This window comes from Amblyomma mixtum, chromosome 3 (genome assembly GCF_055824585.1).
Source record: "Amblyomma mixtum isolate Tamu chromosome 3, ASM5582458v1, whole genome shotgun sequence".
Classification (NCBI taxonomy): domain Eukaryota; kingdom Metazoa; phylum Arthropoda; class Arachnida; order Ixodida; family Ixodidae; genus Amblyomma; species Amblyomma mixtum.
Window position 1 is genome coordinate 112,148,172 of NC_143014.1, and position 14,782 is coordinate 112,162,953.

Consider the following 14,782-nt stretch of genomic DNA (forward strand, 5'->3'; position numbering starts at 1 on the left):
GGGTGTTTTCTGGTTATGAGGTGAACGGTTTTTTACCGTGGCCGCTTCTAGGTGGATTTTCGTTCCACTACACATTTTCTGATCGCAGGTCTCCGACATCGTGAATTGACCTAGCTCAAATTCTCTTTCTTTCTTGGCTCGTAGACAACAGACATCGTCAAACCGACTGGCTGAAACCGTTCTTTTGCTGATGGCAGTGCAATTGTTAAAATTCAGGAGTACGGAGTTTCTAATGAGTTTCAGTCGTGGTGACCATCCTCACAAGACAAAGCTGCTTTGTGCCAGTGTGCGCTCGCGCTACATACCCCCTTTGCCAAAAGTAACTGAGCAACAGGATTTGCTTCTCAGCAGTACTGTGGAGCCCTTACGGCACTCCTGTGAATCGAAAGAGCCCGAAAGATGAGGACAAGGGTACTCCTTACTCTACAGAGATTTGGAGCTTAAGGGTTGCCATAAGTGCCCCGCTACAGGGCTAAGAAACAGAACCCGTTGATCGGTTACTTTTGCAAACACTGTACCTTACTGGCATTTTTCAAGCCTTCTTTTTTGGATATCAAGAAACTGCAAAAGATTATGGCGCCATAGACTTGGAGTTTAGTAGCGCCCAAGAAGACTCAAAGGGTGCATTGAGCAATTCGTGCGCTCTACATAGCTCACTCAAACTCCAATTAAGTCAAAACTTCGAATTGCTGCTGCAGTACAATGCTTAGAATGCCAGGTTTAAGTTTTGCAGCCACACAGATACTTCCATCAAAACTTCTTTTAATGCACTCTGGGCACTTAAGTTGAAGCACCTTAAGCTGAAGCAATGGACCTCTTTATATCAGCTAATCATGCTGTATACCATGAAGATCAAGTATCCCGGAATCTAAATGGTTCCGTGCGGTTTCCTTCTCTTTTTTTTTTGCTATTGCCTTCCTTTATGAACTCGACAGCTCCACTGTTTGCTGATACAACGTCACTACCGTTGCAATGGTTTAAACATAGGCTATAGTTTAACACACAAGTGCCGTTCGCCTCGATTCGGGGGCCACATCCGGGAGGCCATCAAGGTACAGGTCTGCAGTGTCCGCGCCTGTCATTACATATTAAATTAGACGGAGACGTCTGCCTCCCAGCGTTCTGAATGCCAACTTTTTTTGTCTCGAGTCTACCTGTCATGCGCGAGTGTATGCTATCGGCGTCTACAGTTATGCATGTTGTGGCAATGCTTGCATAAACTGAATGCATTAGTGCGCTATTGCATGTTTATATGCGGCAGTTTCAAGCCTTTTCTTCTGTTCCTTTCAAAACAAATACAGTGCGAATGAGTTTGCGCGCGATAGTTTCCTATCAATTCTGTGCTTCCCCGAGATTCAGTGCTCATACTTTTTTTTTGTTCGTTGTTCAGTTTTCTTTCAACCCACCAGCAATCTTTTACAGGCACATCCTTACACAAACGTTTAAAATCGGTGACTCCATTGACTCAGAAATACGAAAGACGTGGAATCCCTTAACGAGTCCAAGAAGGTAGGAAGATTTTTAATGAACTTGTATTTTTATGGTCTACGTGTCTTACCTGAGCCCACGAGTCACTTAGAACGCCACCTATTCCCCGCCGGCCCGTACAGGGCCTTTTCTTTTTTTTTCTCGCAGTTCACAGTTTCCATCGTAGAAAAAGAGTAAATTTGCAGCTACATAAAAGCAAAGCATTTTTTTTTTCACGCTGCTAGACGCAATGTAGTCACTTTGGACATGAAAGTGTTCCACTTTATTCTGAAGGCCACGCGCATGTTACAACTGTTACTAGACACTTACCAGAACAATTTTAGCTGAACCATTCATTGTTTTCGTTATTTCCATAGAATTCCACAGGCCTTCCTCAAAATGGAGTACTCACGTTGCAGATAAAACTGCTAATAAAACACCATGAATATACTATACATTCAAAGTTCCTTGAAATGCAGTCAGCATGCTACATAATGCTCATAACATTCAAAATATCTAGCAAGCACCCGTGATCTCGGCACTGGTATTCTGGAACGAGATTTCGACTGCTGAAGAAAACTTCGTGCTGTGTCACGCCTTCAGTATGAAAATGCACGGTAAACATTTTCCAGTGTCGGGGCACCTGGTAGTAACAAAAAAAAAATTACTCTTTCCAGAATGTGTGACCGTTCACACGTAATGGTGCGCGGTGTAAAAAGGAACGCCAAGATTAAGCCTCAAGCCTTGAAATGGTTCAAACGTATTTGATACTTAGTCTAACAAAATACATTAGGAATTTATGCCTGATTGCGAAACTATACTTTTTTAAGCATAGGTGATAGCTTCGTTTAATTTCATTTTATTTTATTAACCCCTCCCAGTTACCGTCAGGAGTTACACAAACGAGTGCGTAAGTGTAAAACGAATGACGCATAAACACGGAATTAACAATGCACAACGTTAAATGCAGACTTTTTTCTATCTTCAAGGCTAGAATTACGATTTATGTCCCTTTTCACACTGTCTGCCACCATAGATTCTTTGAAAAGGAGGTTAAAAAGAGGTAAAAAAAAAAGAGGCTATCACTACAAAGGAGAAGAAGTGTCATGCAAGAGGATAGAGAAGAGACATCGAAGGGGGAGGCCAGGGTTTGGGGCAGGGTCAGGGAGCAAGCAGCTGGCGGAAGCGATCCCTCAGCTGCACTGCCAAAGCTGTATCAAGATTTCTGGCAGTTTTTCTTTAACGCATTTTTTTTTTATTCCTTTCAATAACCCCATTCATATCGGCCTCGGCAAGCCAATAAAGAACAGAACTATTCGCAGCGGAGCCAATCACTGACCACCAATATGCCGTCGGCAGTGGGCTCATGTCAGCTGTGGGGAAACTCTCGAAGGCCAGTAAGAGGCCGAACCCGCCAGCGAAGATCGAGGTGAATAAAGATACACGCGTATTTTATGACGCAGAATAATAAAGAACGTTTTTCACCAACGCATCTTACAAGTAACCGCGAGTGGCTTTTATTCACCCGCTTTACGTGGCCTAATAGCGTTCGACAACATCTCGGAGAGGAGGCAGGGAAGGGGGAGGAGGAAGTACGAGAGAAGAAAAGGGTAAGCCCCCACACGCCCTTACGCGATGATTTGCTGCCCTTTCCGGCAAACCTGAACACGATGTCATGAAGGAAATCGGCTCTCGAGGTACTCTTTCTGAAGCAGACCACGCCACACGGGTCGGGCTGAGTACACTCTTCCTTCCATGGTCGGGTATGCATCTGATGCTTCCTCATTTATTCCCTCTCTTCCCCTGCCTATTCGCGTGCCCGCAATTTGACGACGAAGCTTAGGTGTGAAATCTTTCCGCACAGCGCGTAAAAAAGTGTCATCACTTTAGACGAGCCCTTCATCTTAATTAAGAGGAATCCTGAACCTACAAAACTGTGAGTGACAGCTTTGTAAGAAAAGGAAGGCAGAATTTAAGATAACTCATAGTCTATGGCCCTTTTATGCGTCCCAGGCGGTCATCCCGCGTTAGCTATAATCGCTGGTTAGGGCGTCTAACTTTTTGCGTACTAGCGTTTGCGTTTTGCGCTAGAGCGTGCTTTCCTTTTACAAACGATGCAAAAATAAATGAAGACTTGTCGAGAAAATGAAATTTAATGGAGCAGCCGGGGTCATACCTCACGTACAGTCATTGCCAAAAGTAACCGGGCACAGGTGGTTTGTTTCTCGCGTAGCGAACCACTTATGGCAGCCATTAAGCTCTGATTCTGTGTAAAGTATGGTGAGCCCGTGCCCTCATGTTTTCACACCTTTCGGCCTTTAGGAGTGCCGCAGAGGCCGCCACTATACTGTTGAGAAGCCAAAACTTGTTGCTCGGTTACTTTTGGCAAAGGGGCTACATGCAAGTTATCCGAAGGAAAACCTTCCCAGTGCAATGTGCTTGCACAAATGCCATCTTACCAACATGACGTGTAATCTTATTATTTAACCACTCTTACAGTCAACGTGTCGTTCGTTTGCACGGTGAGGCACTTAATTTTTGCACAGCCTTTGTCACACAGAACTAACAACCACTTCGAAAGCCAAGTCTTGCAGTAGGGCACCGCCTGCTATTTTTCCCTCTTTGTGATGATGGCCTCGTTCCCTCCAGTCGACCTCTGCATATTGTTGGGAGCCTGCTCGCGCCTATTCCAGCAAACAGTAAAAAAGCCTAAAATATCTTGATTACCGCGACGAATTACGCCTAAATTCTGTTCAATTTCAAAGTTGCTTTTAGACATATAGAGCCGCAGACAAACCCCTAAATAAAGCCACCCCAATTAGTTACTCACTTGCCCCCGCGTTATGCTTTGCGCGGTCATTCCATGGCAGATGAAATTGATTCGGAGAGTATTTCACTTCCACCAAGCCTTCACCGAACTCGCGCGACCATCAAGCGCAAAGAAGCCCGGAACGAACAGCAGATTTCAAGCACGGCTCTGGGCGGACGACTCGCGCCATCGTCGCCGCATATTTGTCAGGCGGTCCCACGGGGGCGCTGTTCCCCTCTCGAGAGACGCCGCAGCTCTCGCAGTGATCGTATGTCAGTGTCACAGGCAGGCGTGCAGGCGCACAACTCAGCCAGACCAGCGTTGCGGCGGACGCCAGGGAGCGCTTCGCGCGACCACTTGTGAGCTCAACGGCTTCTGAGGCACGCGTCCGAATTATCGCAGGCCGCCAGGCTCTGCTTAGGCTCTGGCTATCTCCGACGATTTCCTCGCGAATCTGGATCACTCTGATGACCCCGAGGCACGTGCACATGAGCTCACACCCTCGCTAAGAACATTCCGGGAGAATTAACGTGGAGAGATTCTCCGGCGACAACGAGTCCTCCGACCATGGAACGGACCTTCGTAGAACGTTGACCGCAGAAGTCAGCCGGCCTGGTGCAGCCTCAAACAAATGCGCCTTGGTAGCCGCGCTCAGGCTGCAATGGAAACGAAGGAACAGAGGCAGCGAGGAGTTTACGATCGTCACCTACCTCGCAATGCCATGAACTCCAACGCGAGGGGTCAAGACCCCGTTACGCGCCTTGACTGCAATCCTTGTGCGCGAGGGACTTATTCGCTCCCGTTTATCTTTGCTTTCTTTGCGAACGGAAGGGACGAGAGTAACTGCGAAAGGAAAGCTTCATAAAGCGCCCCGTCCCAACCCCCCCCCCCCCCCCCACCCTCCCTCTATAACTCTCCATAGGTAGAGCAGTGTCCGCAGCAAGGAACGCACCGAAGGAAAACCTCCGTGCAACCGCATTGAGAAAAAAAATGACGATCGATTTACGTTGTTAGGAAATGCGAATTAGGTGCGCTAAAACTTCGGTTACCATTCCGCTTCCGCTGCTCGGATTCATTGTCACGGATGGAAGTTGTTCGGATAGCGTTAACGGGTTAATGTCCATATATACGAAATTGGTCATCATAAGATCCCTGGGAGCCCCCATACCACCCGTGGCCCAGTTGTGCAGCTGTTAAGCAATGTGACAATGCTCTGCGATGGCAAGTGCTGCTATCGGTGTGAGTCTGTGAGACTCAGGTTGCTCTTCTCAAGCAACCTGCCATGACCAATCCTGAATTAAATCGCCATCTGCCAGTGTGTATATATATATATATATGCCAGGTTGCCCGCAACCCGGTGCGCAGGTGCGTAGCCTGCCTCAGTGCAGGCTTCAGAAGAGCAAACACACAACGGCTTAATGCAAGGAGTAGCGACTATAAGTGTTAGCGCACTGAAAAGACCGCTCTAATTGGGCTCTGGCATGAAAGGACTAAACCCTCTCAATTGAACATTTGAACTAAAAATAGTATCAAAGGATTTTTCGCAGTTACATTAAGCAAAAAGAACTGTGGAAGTAAACAAAGCCGTTATGTGTTAGCACGCTCTGGTCATTTGGAGATGCACTGGTTTTAGTCATGTCTCGTCTTATACTATTAATATTCTACTCAGAACTTTTTCCGGGAACATACTGATCCACCCTCCGAAAACCAAGCCAATCCCCCCTCCCTCCCTCCCCCCTAAAAAAAAAGTAACCGTTTCCAAACACCTCTACAGCCTACGTATTTCTATTTTTTTTTAAGTAATGGCATTCACTTCCTCGCTATAAGTTTATGTTTTCGCAAAGATAGGCTTACGTGATATTTCCGCTACTGACATCCCTTCCGCTGGAAGTTGGTTCCACTGGTGTTTTGTTAGTACGTTATGACGCGCGATTTTTCGAAACATCATCACTGTTAACATTGCCACTACCCCCTATCCATATCCATCCCCTATCCATCCCCTTCCGTGAATACTACTTTTGTTACAACTCATAGCCCAGCCTTATCTGCTATCCGGGATAAAGCGATGTCTGACTTGAGGCGCCTGAATGCTCGCAATGTGCCTGAGAAAGCCCACTTCCATAATACATACATCGAGAAATGATTGGCCCATTTTCACTACAACTAAGGAATAGACGGAAAGCTTTTGGCGGGCGGAGGTGGCTTTTTTAGAAAGAGGCGCCGACACCTTCATAGTAGCGCACTCAGTGACAAACTCGCAGGCTGTGCTTACGATAAACCTCTCCGAATCGCGAAGCAGCCAGCTTGAGATTAAGCAAATATCGGCAATCTGCTTCAAGTGCAAGGCATTTGTGCATGGCCTCTTCTTTGGCCGAACTGTTTGTTCCGCGCGCCTACATTCTAGGCCCCGTATACCTCCCGCAGTTCCCAATCATTCTTGGAGGCCACTGACCTCCAACATGCCCGTCTGCAGTGCTGCAGTGCGCATCCATCGGTGCGGCTGAACGTAGGCGTGTGCTCAGAGTTTATGGAACGAAAGGTGTTCAGTGCCAGTCAGCGCGGGGTCCGAAATTTTCATGCCGCTTCATCTGAAGTAAGCGCCGTGGGCTGACTGCCGACAAGCAGTCACTCCCGCTCGCAATCTTCGTTTCAGCAAGTTCAGCCACAGTGTCTTCCAGTTATAACAAGAACTCTAATTAAATGTAAGCTAAATTTATTGTGCTAAACGTAAGCTAAATGTAAGCTAAATTTCTAAACTGAGTACGTCCCAACTTTATTTTTTTGCTAACGGTCAGAACGAGAATGACCTTCATGCAAGCATCTGAGCAGTAGTTCGAAAAGGAATGAGAAAGCACGAACCGTACAGCACGTAGGCTGAATATCCATACTGAAAATAAAAAAAAAAAGAGGCAGAAAGAAACGATACGCCGTTCCCTCCGAGGACAGCCGCAACGGAGGAAATGAGCAATGATTTGTAACGTTGCGGCGACATACCGGACATTTGATGCCATTTCCTCCAGAAAGTTTCTCGGCAACGGAGCCGACACCGATTGCAGCGGCTGTCTGCCGCAGGCGACCGCTGACGCAATGACTAGAGAGACACAAACTGTGGCTATCTGTCTCCCGCGGCAGAATACTTCGGTCGATCGGGTTCTTCTTTACCGGGGCAGTAGTCTCGCCCACGGTATTCTTTATCATTTTAATGAGCCGTATCGTCTGTTATAGCCGCTCTTCCAGAGCCCCTCGTGATCTTTACCCAGCTGGCGTAACCGCAGTCTGCTATGCTACTCTTTCATCTTGCTAGCTCATGAAAAGGAAAAAACTTTTCGGAAAGTAGTTCTTGATTTCATAAGGAACGCATGCAGAGTGATGCCTTTTAATTAGTTATTCGATTAGCTGCCACATCTTAGCCAATTAATTTCATCTTTGCGACGGTTCTTTTTTTGTGAATAATGCGTGCCTACCCAGTAGTACAGTCGCATATGAGACGTTCATGTATTGTATTACCTGTCGCTTCCTGCTGTACATTTTTGTTATTGCAACACATGCGCATATACTAGAGAAGCTTTATTTTGTGACTTCTTGCGGTTCATAGTCACTCAAGGACGGTTTACTATATAGGTCCACCGCCTTAATATGAAGAGTTGGCTCTTATCTCTTCAGCAAAAGTGTTGGTTTTTTTTTTTTATTTGAATCGAACCGCAATAAAGACAACCTTGTAATGCACGGTTTAGACACCGAATGCCTGCGTAGAAAATATTTATGCGTGCTCTCGAATGCAAATATAACTTCCTGTGACACGGTAGAATCTGATACGAAATGTTGCCATATTTTCGCGCAAGGTATGATGGGTCGACGTAATTAAGCAATGCCAATTTACACTCTAGAATCAATACATGTGAATGCTGCGACATGCGATAAAGCTTTTTTTTTTAAAAAAAAGAAAGGACACAGAAAATTAGTCGTGGTTTAAGCTACTTTGCTCCTAATGCCTATCTCCTGCCACAAAACACATTATAAGCGCAACAGAAAGGTAGAGAGTCAAGCGGGCAACCGACGCTGCTAGTTAGACTGCGATCAATTTTAGCCCGTCCTTAATAAAAGCGTCGTTCTTGTATATTGGAAGAAATAAACCACCGGAAAACCCGGAAGAGTTGACCACGTTTGCCTCCGACCACACGGGCGCTCGCTGCAAGCAGTTGGTCATTTCATGGCGTGACTGCCACCTGAGACAAAATGATGGAAAGCACGAACAGGCACCCCCAACTACGGCCAGCGCGAGTATAAGGGGAAACAAGTTGATCGATGGGCCCACCGGACAACACGCGCGCCAAAGCAAACCGAGACGCGCTGAGATCACTTCGCGATTTAGCGGCGCTGCGATGGGCGTCAAACAACGGCACGCTCGGGCCGTAAACGCCCTCTACATCAAAGTGCGAGCACTGACCGGGCACGCTAGTCAAGACAGTGGCGTCGCTTAAAGGCTTGCCGCTCAAAAGCTCGAATACGTCGGGAATGAAAAAGGTGATAGCGACCATGTCTATAGTGTTAGCCAACGGCGCGAACTGCGCGTTGGTTCATTTGGAAACGCATGCTTCGTAGACAGCTCCTCATAATTATACACTTTAAACATTAATACGCCTATATGGGAGTAAAAAAGAGTAAACTGTCCTCTAGCGCACACTCTTTTATAAAAGAGTGCGAGCTAGAGGACAACTCACTCTCTTTTATTCCTCTTTGTTTAGGGTGTAGCTTGGGTCGACCTCACTGCTCTCTGAATTAGCTCCGAGGGTGCACACTAGTTGCGAACTAATTTCGTTCCAGCGTTAGGTCTCTTCGGGAACTGTTTGAGGGCCCAGCGTACACTAATCTAAGCAATCCACGGATGTCACTTTTGGAACGCAACAGCGGTGATTGCGTGGCGGTCTCAGATTCCTAGTTCCACCGCTGATTATGTATGTCCCTGCGAAAAGTAAGTTGTCACGAAGCCGAGAGCGCTTCTTGTTATCCACGAGAAAGCGTTTCTAGTGGCTTCCGAGGAGAATCGCTCTGTTTCACGCTGGATGCAACCCATGATATTGCCAGATACGCAAGAAATGTTTTAAAAATGTATTACCTAATTGGGTGTGCAAAATTTCATGATGATGTACGTGTAAACCTAGGTAACATGCCAAGATAACATTCCCAAAAAAACGTTGGTAAGCCTAGTGCAACGTCCAGCAGCGGTCTACACTATTAAATCACTAAGAGCGGCTACCACTGGTATAAAAATAAAAAAAATTCTAGTGGAATTTTTCGTGAGCTTCACAGTAAATCATGAAGAACTACCTTCGTAAACTATCCCCCCCCAAAAAATAAGAGGAAGCAGAAATGTAGGGAGCGCTTACCGCGGTGTATTGCACTTGAATTATAACGGCATGTTTCGGAATCAATACATGGGTGGAGTCGCATAGTAGGCCCTAAAGGTAAGTAAAAATATAAAATTTAAGGAAGCCGTAACGGAAGCTAATTAGACAGCTGGTAAAGGCTATTTTACATAACAGAACAGACTGCTGTGAAAGGTAAAAGACGCTCAAAATATTTTGTGTTTGTGCGTGTGTGCACAACGAGCCCGTCATATACTCTCAACGACACCGAGCACGCTCGTCCAGAGTTCAGTCCCCTCGACGCGGTCGAAATTTTCTCATAACTTGAGTAGCGTAACCTTACCCGACTAGGCTCCGAACATACTAAGCGTGTGCTCTCTTGCATTTTTAATCTACTTGGACAGAGTGTGCGCAAAGGAACCGAAGAATAGTTAAACCTGTGCGGTGTTTGCCGCGAGGATTTCGTGGCATCGTCACGGGCCGCTTTCAAGCACTCCAGAGTCCGAGTTCTTGTAGCGTCGTTACCGAACACTCTCCGACTGTACACACTGCAAAAGTTACTATGCAGTCCCTAGATGTGGCGTACCCGTGCACATACTTGTAGGTGAGCTTATTCAATGTGCACTTACTCGTATATGTTCGACGAAATGTGCAAAAAAGAGAAAATAGAAGAAGGGTAAGATCTTACGCACTCAACCGCTTCGGCACACGCTCGGATAACATGGCCGATGCATTTCCTGTCGGCGTTTTCGGCACTTATGCCTTCTAGTCGAGGAAACGCTTGGCTGCAAAGTGCCGAACAAGCTGTGCGCTGTTGCCGATGTACAAATAAAGATCACGCACGACTATCGTGCTGCGTAGGTTGGTAGCATTTTCCGCAACACGGAGGTCTTTCTACTGCTTCGCGCAGCACTCTAGGCCCCCTTCTGTGTGCCTTGGAATCAAAGCTCGATGCCGCAGATGCCGCTTGTTTCCAGTGGCTCCTTGGCATTGGTAAAAGAGCTGGAGTTTGACGGAGAGAATTCATTAAAGATAGCGGCATAATTGTCGATCTGGGTCCACGTGGGGTACCTTTAATCGAGGGTTAAGAGGAAATGAAAGCACCAGAAAAAAAATGACCATCAGCACGAGGAGAATAGTTGCATCTCTCTGCGTTCGTCCTGCGTGCGAATGCTAAAAGTTACGACTTTGCGTTGAACGACGGCGAATAACCCGACCAAATACACATGTCATGGCAGCGAAATTGTCCCCGCGGCGTTTATGTGGAGCCAGCTTCAGTGATGTGCTCAACATCTTTCTACCCAGCCATAACTCATCAGCGTTCAAGAACTACTAAAGACAGACCCTTGCTGGTTGCATTAACGGGACTTAAGAGCAGCTCGCAATCACTGAATAACGCTGATTCCAGGGTCGCTTATAGTGATCCTTTTTCTGCATGTATAGAAAGAACTAAAATGAACGCTAAGAAAAACAGAAACGACTGCTGCATGTATTTCCTGTGAAACCAATCTACATGGCGCAAGAGGTAAACTGCATTTTTCCAAGGTGTTCCCGCCAACGCAGCACAGAGAAAAGCATGCCTACGCAAACGCAATAACGTTCTTTCGTTCAGAGTTGTTCGCAGTGATGGCTGTGTTTGAATGAAACAGCGCGGACGGCGAACTGGAGGCCGGCGAGACGGAATCGAGTGCATTGGCGGCGGGCTGAAGCGTCAAATTAGATCGGCAATTTTTGCATTCGCTTCTGCACTCTGTTATATCATTTATAGCAATCACTATCGCAATCATACACGTCGTTAACATCGCAATGAAAAACGGTAGCGAGACGTCGACCTGTCGGCAGAAATGAACAGTTTTGAGCGGGGGGGGGGGGGGGGGGGGGTCTATATTCGCGCAATTTTTCTCATGCGCGGAGACATTTGGAAAAGCTTACGCTACAGTAAGGAGTCGAGGAACACCTTTTTCTCCTAAATGCTCCTTGGCTAAAGCATGTCTCGAAGTAGCGACGCTCGGCTTAAAGAGTGCGTTGCGAACACGGCAGGGAGAGGGCGAGAAATACCGCGCAGAGCGGGCAAGGGGTGTGAAAGAGCTGGAGCCGACCCGCTAAATGATGGCGCTGCAATTTCATCTGTCGCCAAGACATGAGCGCCGCTGATCTCCTAAGTGAAACTTGATCATGAAAAACTCGTCGAAGGTAGGCGACGCTCAGCCAGTCGGCGGCCTTCCCTGCCATTTGCGCGGGCCGGAGGCGCGACAACTCCCTCCGATGCCAGCGCGCCAAAATTCGAGACGAAACTACTATTTCCCCCGAATCAATTTTCAGCGAGGGAGCGCCAGGGCAGCGCGGGAACTCGTCGCGCTAAACGTGTCAAAGAAAGCGCGCGACGGTTCCTGCAGAGCACTCGATCACTGCCCTGGGATGGGAGGGAGGAGGAGAAGGCCGAGTGAAAAGTTTGTGGCAGTTACGCGCACGCGCAAGTTTTAGCACCGGAGCACGCGCATATTCGAGGAGCGCAGCGTCGACGGTACCCTGCGCAGTGCTCTCCATTTTACAACGAACGCAGTTGGGTAATTTGAGCATAAACTCCTCATCCGGTAATTTTTTTTCCAGCGCTACCCAGCATCAAGATTCCTGCGCGTACCTGGCGGCATGTTCGTGCTTCCCTTTTTTTGTGCTCTTTTGCTTTTACAACAACATCGCGTGCCTATCGCCAGTGGCGTGCGTTTCTTCCGCGTGCGCCTCTTTGGAAGGGAAATACCGTGCCACATCATTACATATTTACAGCGAGTTTTCTCAACATTGTCCGTGACCAGAGGCGAGGGGAGAAGGAAGGGAGTTGCTCCCGTCATCGCTGCCTCGGCTAAAAGGTTGGCCCATTACTAAATCTGTTGGCGGTGTCATTTCTCCTGCGCTCGTATCCCTGCAGTCAAAACAGAGAAGCACGGCCTTCTCTGTGCCGATGAATAGAGCAACTAGAGCGCAATCTCCGGAGGCCAGGATCAATAGAGCTCCCTGACGTTGCTCTCTTTCTCTTCTCATAAACGTCCATCACGGCCTTTCCTCTCCGGTTAATTTTTTTCCCCATGTCCCCAACGAGGATCCGGCGTTTGGCCGCACCTTTGGCGGCCGCACACCCCCTCTTCCCCACGGCCCCTTCCACCCCCCACCCCCACCCACTCGGGATCCCGTTGCGAAATGGCCCAGGCGCGTGCCTTAAATCCTTGATGGATGCAGGTGAGCGGCGCGAGTGGCTGGGCCGAGATGAGTAGTAAATTGCGTCCCCCCGGGCGGCCGCTGGGCGCTGACCCAGATGCGGCCGCCTCTGGCATTCCCGGAGAGCTATTTTTAGCCGGCGCAGCGCGGCCCGCTTCTCTTCCCGCCTTCCCCCGAAGAAACGACCGCGCCGGCACGTGGGCCCCATGGCGGACAGGCCATCGATTGGCATCCCGGCCTGACGCCAGCGCCGCCAGCCGCCCGACGGCGGCGCTCTTCTTCCGGGATGCCCGCGGGAGGAGGCGGCACGCATCCCGCCGTTCCCGCCACTGGCGCCTCTCCTGCTCCCGCGTTCGACTCCCTCCTGAAGCACGCGGCGCGCCCGCTCCAGCTGGAAAGTCCGTCCCGCGCAGGCGTAACTATCAGGGCAGCCCCACGACTGCTCCTCGGGAGTGGAAGAAGGACGGAGTGGCCAGCGGCGGCGTGATGGAGCGGCTGTCGGAAGCAATTTGAAAACCCTTCTTCGCAATCGAACCCAAGATAAGGATAACCGATGAGATCGTCCGTCTTTGTCGAGGAAGTGATCGGCGACCGAAAAGGAAATATCATCGTGACAAAAATCGCATCATCAGGTGATGGCTGCCGCCATCAATAATTGCTTTTCCCGCAGCCTCCAGAGTCTTTTTCTTTTTATAGTCGGAAGAAAAAAGTGAGAACTGTCAGTTAGGTGCTGGTCCAAGTCAAGGGCTTAACAACCCAAGACGTATTACACGCGCGGTTTAGACAAGGCCAAGCGGTCATCTATAGCGGGGACAGCGAAAATACTATTTTGGCACAGAGCTCAGAGATCCGGTATCGTAAATCTTGGCAAGCAAGGCCAGTTCGCCCCCTCTCCCCTCGTGTCCGCAGCCCGGTTCCGAGGAGCGGCGCTGTGCCGATGCCGCTCAGCTGCGCGCGCGGTCGTTTCCGGCCGCTGGCCGCCCTCGCGCTCCCAGGGCGGGGTCGCCCGAGCGGGGAGTATCGCCCTCGTCGTGCGTGGCGGCCAACGATGGCCAATAACAGTAAAACGCTTTCGTAAAGCAGCAGAGAAAATTGGGCGAATATGGCGCTCCCCCCTTCCCCGGCATAAACTGGGTGCGCTTTTATCAACGGGGCATGTCAGGTCGGGGGTCGCGCTCAATCGTTGCTGCTTCCCCATTTCTTTTCTTTTTTTTCCCTTGTTCCCCGAAACGATAGGTCCAGCGAAGGCATCGAAGTGGGGCAGAGCCCGAGAATAAAGCGAGAATATTGCCAGCGAAGAGCTTCATGACTGTTATACGCCCCTCGAAACACATGATTCACATCGCAATCTTAGTATAGGTTAATTCTTTGCTGAACTGGTGGCTGTTCAGAAAAAAATGCACCTCAAAAGTCACACCCGTCATGGCTTTATCCTCTGCGAGCCAGCCATCACCAGCGAAATACTCACTAAGAACAAGAAATAAGCATCGAGGGACTACGTAACACCCACCACGTTTTTTTTTTTCTTTTATCGCAACATAACGCGGTCATACGCAAGCCACACTGCCAGTTCCTCGAACTGCGCTCGAACTTATCGCTAGTTCTTAACGCGGACAGAGCCCCAGGAGTACTTGCGCGGATACTCTTTCTCATTGGCGACGGCTTCCGAAAGCAGAAAGAGAAACTGCGGGCATCAATTTCGTGGGATAGGTTCACCGCGTGAAGAGAAAGCATTCGCTTGAAATGCGAGGTGAAAAGTTTCCCTCCACAAACGACGATGACGCGTCAAATGAAAAGAAAAAAAAAACTCTAGGGAACAAAACTGCAGCGCTAGCCACTCAGCTCATGGAAGGGACACCGGGCTTTCTCCGCGGCGCCCGCCGCGAATTTCACCCTAGGGAACCCTTTGCGGAAGGACACGCCGCCC

The 14,782-nt window shown here is 48.8% G+C and overlaps 1 protein-coding gene across 4 annotated transcripts in view; it reads right to left on the bottom strand.

Moving 5' to 3' along the window:
* LOC149351417 (innexin unc-9-like) overlaps window positions 1–14,782 on the bottom strand; it is a 73,035-nt gene that overhangs the window by 21,522 nt on the left and 36,731 nt on the right. The window lies entirely within an intron of this gene.